We start from the raw sequence: 9,611 nt of genomic DNA, 5'->3' as shown, positions 1-9,611 counted from the left end.
GGTTAGCTTGTGAAACCACATAAATATTGACCATGATACGAAAAACTATTTCATACACAATCCTGATAGCTGCTTAACAATAAAGAAGCCTGCCACAAACACATATTTAAGCAAATGATTCCAGTACATTACTTGATATATACTTCACAAAAAAGCATTTTTCCACTGTTACTGAGTCCACAAATTACAAATGCCTGCCAACATATAAACTCTCTCCACTAATCAAACTGATTGTACCCACAATACTATTTTCACTTCACATTGTAGCTGTATTGCAGTCCATTTCATTGTAAAACATTACGTTTTGACAGCTTTGTGGAGTATGTGAAAAACTGAGCTCACAAACAGAAGATAAAAATGTAGAAAGAGATTTTAGGCTTTTGGTTTTTCAACCAACAAAACATCAACATATTTAAAGTAATGTTAAGAAAAGGACAGTGGGCAGACACTCTTCAAGCTTGGGGAACACATGAAAAATACAATTCTTTCCAAGAAATGTGAACACATTATTTCAATATAGCATTTCCAAAAACCAAGAGAAAAAGAAAAATTCTCCGAACCCAGCAATGGATAACAAAGGAAATAATAGAACTGAGGGTTGCCTTAGGAGTAACAAAACACAGGGAAACTATTGAACCCACAAAGAGTACCAGAAGAAGTACTGACAGTTGATAAGAGAAGAAAAAGCCAAAACAATTAATGAGATTATTTGAAAATCAACAAACAAAGTGAAAACACCCTGGGATATAATTAACTGTGAGAGGGGCAACAAAAGAACACACAGAAAACAAATGAAATAGAAAGTGTGTAACAAAATCATCACAGATAAAATATAAATTGTCAACATGCTGAATAATAACTACATAGATACAGCAGAAAACCTGAAGCAAGAATGTAATAACCAAGGATGTCACCAGACCACAGTGACAGATAAGCCAAGCCACTCAATGTTCCTGAAACCAGTATCAGAAGAAGTGACATAGGTTATGAAAAAAGCTAAAAGAAAAAAGTCTTCTGGACATTTCTTTATTTCTTTTGTTAAAATTTAAGATAAATGTTGGAAGGTTAATTAAAGCAGTGTGGTAGCAGTCTGAATTGTGCAACATGAGCATACTAAATTAATTGTCTTCTAATACATTTATAAAGTGGATCTTTATACACACCGGTGCCATATTTAATATTTTACAATGAAATGGTTGCAATTTGAAGTGAAAAAAGTGCTGCATTTAGAAACAGATTGATTAGTAGGTGGAATTTATTTTAATGTTGTCAGGCATTTGTAGAGTTTCATAAAGAAATTGACTGAAACCTTCAGACACAGAAAATTGTTTGCTTAAACATGTGCTCATGGCAGGCTTATTTATTGTTAAGTAGTTCTCTGGATTGTGTGTGAAACAGTTTTGCAAGCATCATTGGTCAATACTTATGTGGTTTCACTAGCCAGCTCCAGTAGAAATAAGGCACTTGAACTATTAGAAGCTAAGCACAAGATGCAAAGAAAACCTATAAGTCTTGAATGGAAAGATGTTGAGGGAGATATGACTATTGCACAAGAATTTGCACTGGATTAGCAACTAAGCTTAACTTCAAACAAACCAATTTTTCATGGGATGTGATGGCAGCTCGTAACACTATTTTATTTTTAGTAATTCTGGATGCAGTTTGACGTAATAAATGGAAAAGCTGCTGGTTAGAATTTTTTAAAATACAAAAGGTAGATTCCTCTTCCTTGAGCTCCTTGTATAATGTGTGAAATTCCCCTTCTGTGCCATGTAATGACATTTTTCGAACCCACACTTTCTTTTGTTTTGTTTTGCACCTCTGTCTTCCTTCTGTAATACACATCCTATCCCTGCAAGCTGCAAACCATTTGAGTCCAATAAATGTCACTTTCGTAGAAATGTGCACTGCATCATCCATGTATATGTGCTGCTGCATTGCGTGGATGCACTTCGAGCGTAAAAATAGTTGAAAATCATCTAGCGAAGATCGCAATTCCTGCGAGAAAAACAGCTGAGGACAGCCATGCGAGTTGAGGTAACGTGACTTGAATTGACTTGTAGTGCCATGTCGTGACGGAGAATCACTCTGCTTACATATTGCTCCCAAAACCGGATTCCTTAAACCGCTTTCCCAATACCGCTACTGGGTGGTCATGTTGTGGGAATGGCCAGAAGAATATCTGTGAATGCACATTGTAGCACAGCATTACTCTGTGGCCTAGAGCACCGGACAATCTGACTCCCCCTTTGGTTTTTATTACTATTCTTTATACGAAGTTAGATTTTTGCTCACGGTGTTTTGTGACCCCATACACTGAAATCCGTTGTAGACGAACAGATGCACCACCGTCGGTTATCGTCTACTGCAGAGGCGGCGCGACCGCGCAACACAGAGAGTACTACGGATCGGCGCGACACTTTGTTGAAGCACCTCGAAGATTTACGACGAGGTTTTGAAAACCAGGGAAACGCTGCGATGAACTTTTGTATTGCATCAAGGAACGGTCGTTCAGCGGATAACAGCAGCAAGATGAAAATATGCCTACCCCAGTTCATTCCTGATAAACCTGAATTATGGCTTACAATGCTCCATCTGACGTTCTAGCACCACGGCATTGTAAATGAAGATATCAAATTTACGATCGCCGTTAGTGAGCTCGACAATAAAACAGCAACGATCAACGCAGGTATAATACTCCGCCCGCCACGCAGAAGTATACGCATTTTAAACAGTTACTTCTTGAATGGCTACGTCGGCTGGTATCCAACAAGCACTACATGGTTAAAAGAGAGGAGATAAGTGGCCTTCGGAATTTTGGCGGCACCTGCGAAGCTTAGTCGACGACACCGACTTGCCAGACACGACACTGTAACATGTATGGCGCGCACTGTTGCCAGAGTCAGAATAGCTGTGGCGCTTTCCGACGCCATAGAGTAAATATCTCTGGAGTGAGCATTCACATGCGCAGAGCAGATTTTGTGTTGTCAACATACATTGCCGGCCAGGTCACGTGTTCTCGGGACGTCGTGTGTTTGTCCGTATAGCGCCCTGTATATTTAGAATGTCACTACATCCCTAGTACAGACGGATTCTTTTCATACGTGTCGTGGATTATTTATATATGTTGCGCAGACATTTTATCAGTATCAATTTGATACCGGGAATAAACTAGCTACGTAACTTTTAAGGGCAAGTGGTATTGCATTCTGCTTCTTTGCGATAGCTGTCACAGTTCAGATGGACTCGATTTTTGGTCGTTTTCGGTATGATACGGCACTTTATAGTGTTAAAGAGCCTGATGTACCCATTTTTGCAGTGATAGTCTTGCAAAACGACTTGACAGTAGGCTAGTACATTTGCAAGTGTCCGAAAAACACCGAATTTGCCACTCATTATCGATTATATCCCTGCTAATTCGTCCTTTTTCTCTGCTATTTCTGCGAATTTCTTTTCTCGTTTTTGCGACCTAAAGCACAATTTTTCTTACTGGTGACACTTCGAAGTAATTATTTAACGCATTTTACGTACTTGCTCCCAGTTTATTAGGTAAATAGTAGACTGAGTAATCTATGTACATAATCGAAAAGTCACTGATAAATGCATGGAGGATAGTATTTGCTGAAACAACTGACCATTCCCTTTCCTATTCTACTAGCAAATTTACGAGAGGAAGCGATTGTTTGTAAGCTTTTGTACGAGCCGTAATATTTATTATATAGTCATAAAATCGTAGAAAAATAGGTCTACAGAATCAAGCGTTAATTATAATGCGTTCGAAATTTTTAACATGTACAGTGTCTCTTATTAATATGATAACTATAATTGGAGCTACATGGTATGTACCCATGAAAAGTTACTATCCCTCCTTTCATATATATATATATATATATATATATATATATATTTTTTTTTTTTTTTTTTTTTTTTTTCATCCGTAGCAACAACAGCAATTCACCATCGCTATTACACTATCAACAAACGGTGAAACACAACAAAAGCTCTTGATATTACAAACTTCAAACGCTGTGGAAAGCACACACGCACAGCGAAGTCCCGAAAACACGTGACAATCCTGGTTTAATGTTGACAACATGTGCAGAATGCAATGCTCACTCCAGAGATATTTACTCTATGTCCGACGCACGCGGTATTTCATCGTTGCTCCTAGTAGCCAATAAGGTCTATGCCTCGTTAGATGCAGGGCATACGTCGTCTGTGACGTTCTAACGCAGCAGTACAGACCTTCAGGAAGCTGCAGCGATACAACGACGCCAACGACCGGACGTTACTCAACAATTGGCCGAGCTACGAAATCACAGCGACAGATATCGACCTTGCTCGGAGGCAAGGAAAATACATACAAGAAGAGCAAGGAAGAAGGCAATATCTGCTGGTACGAATGTCGCTTCGGTAACAAGGCGGAACGGTGCACTCGCTCCAATGGCGACAGCAGCCAGCGATAAGCCCCGTCGGTCGCGAGTTCGAGCACCACCGCCTACCACTGCTAGGTGAGAGCGATGACGGGCTACTACTGGTGAGTAACCTTTCATCTTTACCCTCGCTGTCCCATCGAATTTTTGTCACAGACGTTAAATCCGGCCGCGCTTATCTAATCGACTCAGATTCGGACGTCAGTGCATTGCCTGTTAGAAGTTGTGATATGGAGCTTCCCCCATCTCAATTAAAGCTCATAGCGGCAAACCAGACTTCAATAATGACTTACGGGAAACGACATAGATGTAGACATCGGTTTTCAAGAACGTTTACTATGGGCTTTCGTGATTGCTGATGTGTCAGACTCAATATTGGGTGCGGATTTTTCGTTTCATTATGCAGTTGAAGTGCATTAAAGGCACCCTAGGCCAAGGTTCTCTGCCTCCGTCCGATAACAGACAGGGGCTGACGCCACACGTAGCAAACCGCGAATCCGTGCCGTATGTGAAGACTGTTAAGCACAACAAGGTCCATCACACAACGAACACACCAGGTCAACCAGTGTCTCAGCACCCGCGACGGTTAGCTCCTGATCGTTCCGCCACAGCAAAGGCAGCATTCAAAGCACTATTGCGCTCGGGTGCCATCTGTAGATCCAACAGCCAATGAAGATCCCCATTTCATCCAGTAAAGAAGAGAGACAGGATCTGGAGACCATGTGGAGACTACCGGGCACTCAGTGCCCATACCATTCCCGATCGTTACACGATACCACATATTAGGATCTTGCGCACTAGCTGGCAGGTGCAGTCATTTTAGATCATTGATTGCCAGAAAGGATATCACCAGATACCAGTTACACCTGCCAATATGCCAAAGACGGCTATTAAGACACTAATGGACCTACTCGAATACCTCCATATATCACCTATTACACCAGTTCGTTGGAGCAGTTCATTTCTGTAGAAAACATCTCCCTAATGTGGCGACCATCCAGGCACCTTTGATGTCAGCACGAGGTGCCAAGGGCGCAATAGGCAAACGACCTATGAAGTGGACACCAGAGATGCTGATGGCATTCGATAAGATCAAGGTGTGTCTGTGTCATGCAATCGTGATGGCAAATTCGGTTCCTCAGGAACGACTGGCAGGTGTTGTGGGTATCAGCCAGCAAGCCACTGGCGCAGCTCTATACCAGCATGTCAAAGGCCACTGGCAGCCCCTGGATTTCCCATAAGGCCATGTCATCAGAAGTTAATTGGAGTACTTACGGTATGGAACTGCTGGCAGTTTACGAAGCTATTAGCCACATCCGGCCATAAGTGGAGGACAAACAATTCACACTTTTCGCAGACCACAAGCCTTCTGTAAGAACAAGGATGGCTGCTCACCGCAACAATTTTGACAACTTGAATTCATCATCCAATTTAAGGCAGACCTGCAGCATATAAAAGGAGCTGAGAACATCGTGGTGGATTTCCTGCTTCGGTTGGAGTCGACCTCTCATGCCACTGACTACAAGGAGTTAGCTGCTGCACAAGAGACAAACCAACAACTCGCTGAATTTCATTGCAATAGTACATCTGATGGTGAAAGTTTCCGAGTTTTGTGCAACGCATCACAGGGGAAACCGATACCTTTTGTACCTGAGATATTGCAACGGAAATTATTTGACAGCATCCATGTGCTGGCTCACATGGTAATAAACGCCTGCGTCGAACTGATGATGGACAGATTCGTGTGGTCCAATATAAATAAGGGCTGTCATAGTCGGGTAAAAAATTGCTTAGACTGTCAGACTGCCAAGGTTCGACGACACGTGCACAAAGCGGTACGAGACTTCCCACTTATGACGCAATGTTTCACACATGTGCACCTGGACATCGTGGAGCCTCTGTTTCCATCGGAAGGATACCGTTACCTCCTCACTGCAGTGCACTGCTTCAGCAGATGGGCGGAGGCGATTCCATTATCGGACACTTCCGCGAAAACGGTGGCATGGGTACTTCTTTCGTCATGGATCGCACGTTTCGGCTGCCCTTTACATGTCACCACAGACCAGGGGCGTCCATTCGAATCGACGTTGTTCTCAGAACTGGCCAACTTCTGTAGTTTCCACCATCACCATACCACAGTGTGCCACCCGACAAGCACTAGAATGGTGGAATGCTGGCGTAGGATGTTAAAAGCCACCTTAATGTGCCACACGCAATCTTGACCATCAGCTTTGCCACTAGTTTGGTTGGGCCTTCATACATCATTAAATGCGTATTTAGAAGCATCCACTCCAGAATTGGTTTATGGTGAACTTATGACTGCTCGGAGAATTCTTTGCTGATCAAACCGGGACACGACAGGCCGAATTGCTGTATGTACTCCAAACGGTAAACAAGCATATGGCCACACTTCGCCCATCCACTGTCTAGAGATGTGGGGCGGTAACTAAGTTTGTGCACAAAGATCTACAGTCATGTGCAATGTGATGCTATGAAAAGGTCAATTCTAGTGTCAGATTCCACCCATCAGCTTTGAGAAATGGCATAATTTCTGACGTTATTTTGTTTAATTGTCAGTGTCAATGAAATTTACCAACAGCTGTGTAACTTAAGATCTTTTTAATTGTATACCACCTTCAGTCCCATGCATAAAAAAGAGTATATATGTAATGTACAAAGCAAGCTTACAGAAAATGATGGGTAATCATAGCAGCATTTAAAGCTTAAAAATGAAAGTAGTGGTGTTAAACCAAATCTCTGTGTACATGCAGTACAATAGACTAAAACCTGTGTACAAATTTGTTAGTCATAAAACTATTTAACACCACAGATTTACAAGAGAACATACAGAAACATTAACAAGATCAGAACTAAACAGTGTACAATCAGGAGCTCTGTTGAAACAATACCTATATATATATATATATATATATATATATATATATATATATATATATATGTGTGTGTGTGTGTGTGTGTGTGTGTGTGTGTGTGTGTGTATGTGTGTGTGTGTGTGTGTGTGTGTGTGTGTGTGTGTGTGGAGAGAGAGAGAGATTGTACAGTTGTACAACAAATCGAAATAAAAAGATATGATTTGGTTTCACTTAACAGGTTGGCATTACCACAGCGAAACAAACCAACAAGGATCCAAATCCTGCATAACCAAGGGGAGTCCTCCAAGTTCTCAGCCAACAATGTCATACTGAAACTTCCTGGCAGATTAAAACTGTGTGCCCGACCGAGACTCGAACTCGGGACCTTTGCCTTTTGCGGGCAAGTGCTCTACCAACTGAGCTACCGAAGCACGACTCACGCCCGGTACTCACAGCTTTACTTCTGCCAGTACCTCGTCTCCTACCTTCCAAACATTTCAGAAGCTCTCCTGCGAACCTTGCAGAACTAGCACTCCTGAAAGAAAGGATATTGCGGAGACATGGCTTAGCCACAGCCTGGGGGATATTTCCAGAATGAGATTTTCACTCTGCAGCGGAGTGTGCGCTGATATGAAACTTCCTGGCAGATTAAAACTGTGTGCCCGACCGAGACTCGAACTCGGGACCTTTGCCTTTTGCGGGCAAGTGCTCTACCAACTGAGCTACCGAAGCACGACTCACGCCCAGTACTCACAGCTTTACTTCTGCCAGTGCCTCGTCTCCTACCTTCCAAACTTTACAGAAGCTCTCCTGCGAACCTTGCAGAACTAGCACTCCTGAAAGAGGTACTGGCAGAAGTAAAGCTGTGAGTACCGGGCGTGAGTCGTGCTTCAGTAGCTCAGTTGGTAGAGCACTTGCCCGCAAAAGGCAAAGGTCCCGAGTTCGAGTCTCGGTCGGGCACACAGTTTTAATCTGCCAGGAAGTTTCATATCAGCGCACACTCCGCTGCAGAGTGAAAATCTCATTCTGGAAACATCCCCCAGGCTATGGCTAAGCCATGTCTCCGCAATATCCTTTCTTTCAGGAGTGCTAGTTCTGCAAGGTTCGCAGGAGAGCTTCTGTAAAGTTTGGAAGGTAGGAGACGGGGTACTGGCAGAAGTAAAGCTGTGAGTACCGGGCGTGAGTCGTGCTTCGGTAGCTCAGTTGGTAGAGCACTTGCCCGCGAAAGGCAAAGGTCCCGAGTTCGAGTCTCGGTCGGGCACACAGTTTTAATCTGCCAGGAAGTTTCATATCAGCGCACACTCCGCTGCAGAGTGAAAATCTCGTTCTGGAAACATCCCCCAGGCTGTGGCTAAGCCATGTCTCCGCAATATCCTTTCTTTCAGGAGTGCTAGTTCTGCAAGGTTCGCAGGAGAGCTTCTGTAAAGTTTGGAAGGTAGGAGACGAGGTACTGGCAGAAGTAAAGCTGTGAGTACCGGGCGTGAGTCGTGCTTTGGTAGCTCAGTTGGTAGAGCACTTGCCCGCGAAAGGCAAAGGTCCCGAGTTCGAGTCTCGGTCGGGCACACAGTTTTAATCTGCCAGGAAGTTTCATATCAGCGCGCACTCCGCTGCAGAGTGAAAATCTCATTCTGGAAACATCCCCCAGGCTGTGGCTAAGCCATGTCTCCGCAATATCCTTTCTTTCAGGAGTGCTAGTTCTGCAAGGTTCGCAGGAGAGCTTCTGTAAAGTTTGGAAGGTAGGAGACGAGGCACTGGCAGAAGTAAAGCTGTGAGTACTGGGCGTGAGTCGTGCTTCGGTAGCTCAGTTGGTAGAGCACTTGCCTGCGAAAGGCAAAGGTCCCGAGTTCGAGTCTCGGTCGGGCACACAGTTTTAATCTGCCAGGAAGTTTCATATCAGCGCACACTCCGCTGCAGAGTGAAAATCTCATTCTGGAATGTCATACTATTTCTCTGAGAGTGTAAGGCAACTTGCTAACGACCTATACATAGATGACAAATCCATCTACATAGTAAGACATAGCAAGTTGTGTAGTAATACAGAAGTTGGGTATGGAAGAAGATGACACGTAAATGAGTGTGGAAAGACCACCATATCATCATAGCTGAGGCCCACAAAGTGGGTAACATCATCAAACTGTATGAGCACCAAAACATGTCTCTAGTAAGAACATCATAACATTCTCTCTGAGCTGTATGGGGAACTAAGGACAACGCTGACACGCTGATAAACCATCCAGGTACGAATCGTACTCATAACATGTATTCAAGACATACCGAATTCCCACAAGTGAACTGGTGAATGTGT

General features: G+C 43.3%; 2 non-coding genes across 2 annotated transcripts; both read right to left on the bottom strand.

The window, feature by feature from the left end:
• Window positions 1–7,663: 7,663 nt before the first annotated feature.
• Window positions 7,664–7,738, bottom strand: Trnal-caa (transfer RNA leucine (anticodon CAA)). The gene has a single exon. It is a non-coding gene; the product is annotated as a tRNA-Leu (tRNA).
• Window positions 7,739–7,964: 226 nt separating this feature from the next.
• Trnal-caa (transfer RNA leucine (anticodon CAA)) lies at window positions 7,965–8,039 on the bottom strand. The gene has a single exon. It is a non-coding gene; the product is annotated as a tRNA-Leu (tRNA).
• Window positions 8,040–9,611: the final 1,572 nt, after the last annotated feature.

Source organism: Schistocerca serialis, chromosome 8 (genome assembly GCF_023864345.2).
Source record: "Schistocerca serialis cubense isolate TAMUIC-IGC-003099 chromosome 8, iqSchSeri2.2, whole genome shotgun sequence".
Lineage (NCBI taxonomy): Eukaryota > Metazoa > Arthropoda > Insecta > Orthoptera > Acrididae > Schistocerca > Schistocerca serialis.
The sequence above is the reverse complement of the archived record's forward strand: the minus strand, read 5'-3'. Positions and strand labels throughout refer to the sequence as shown.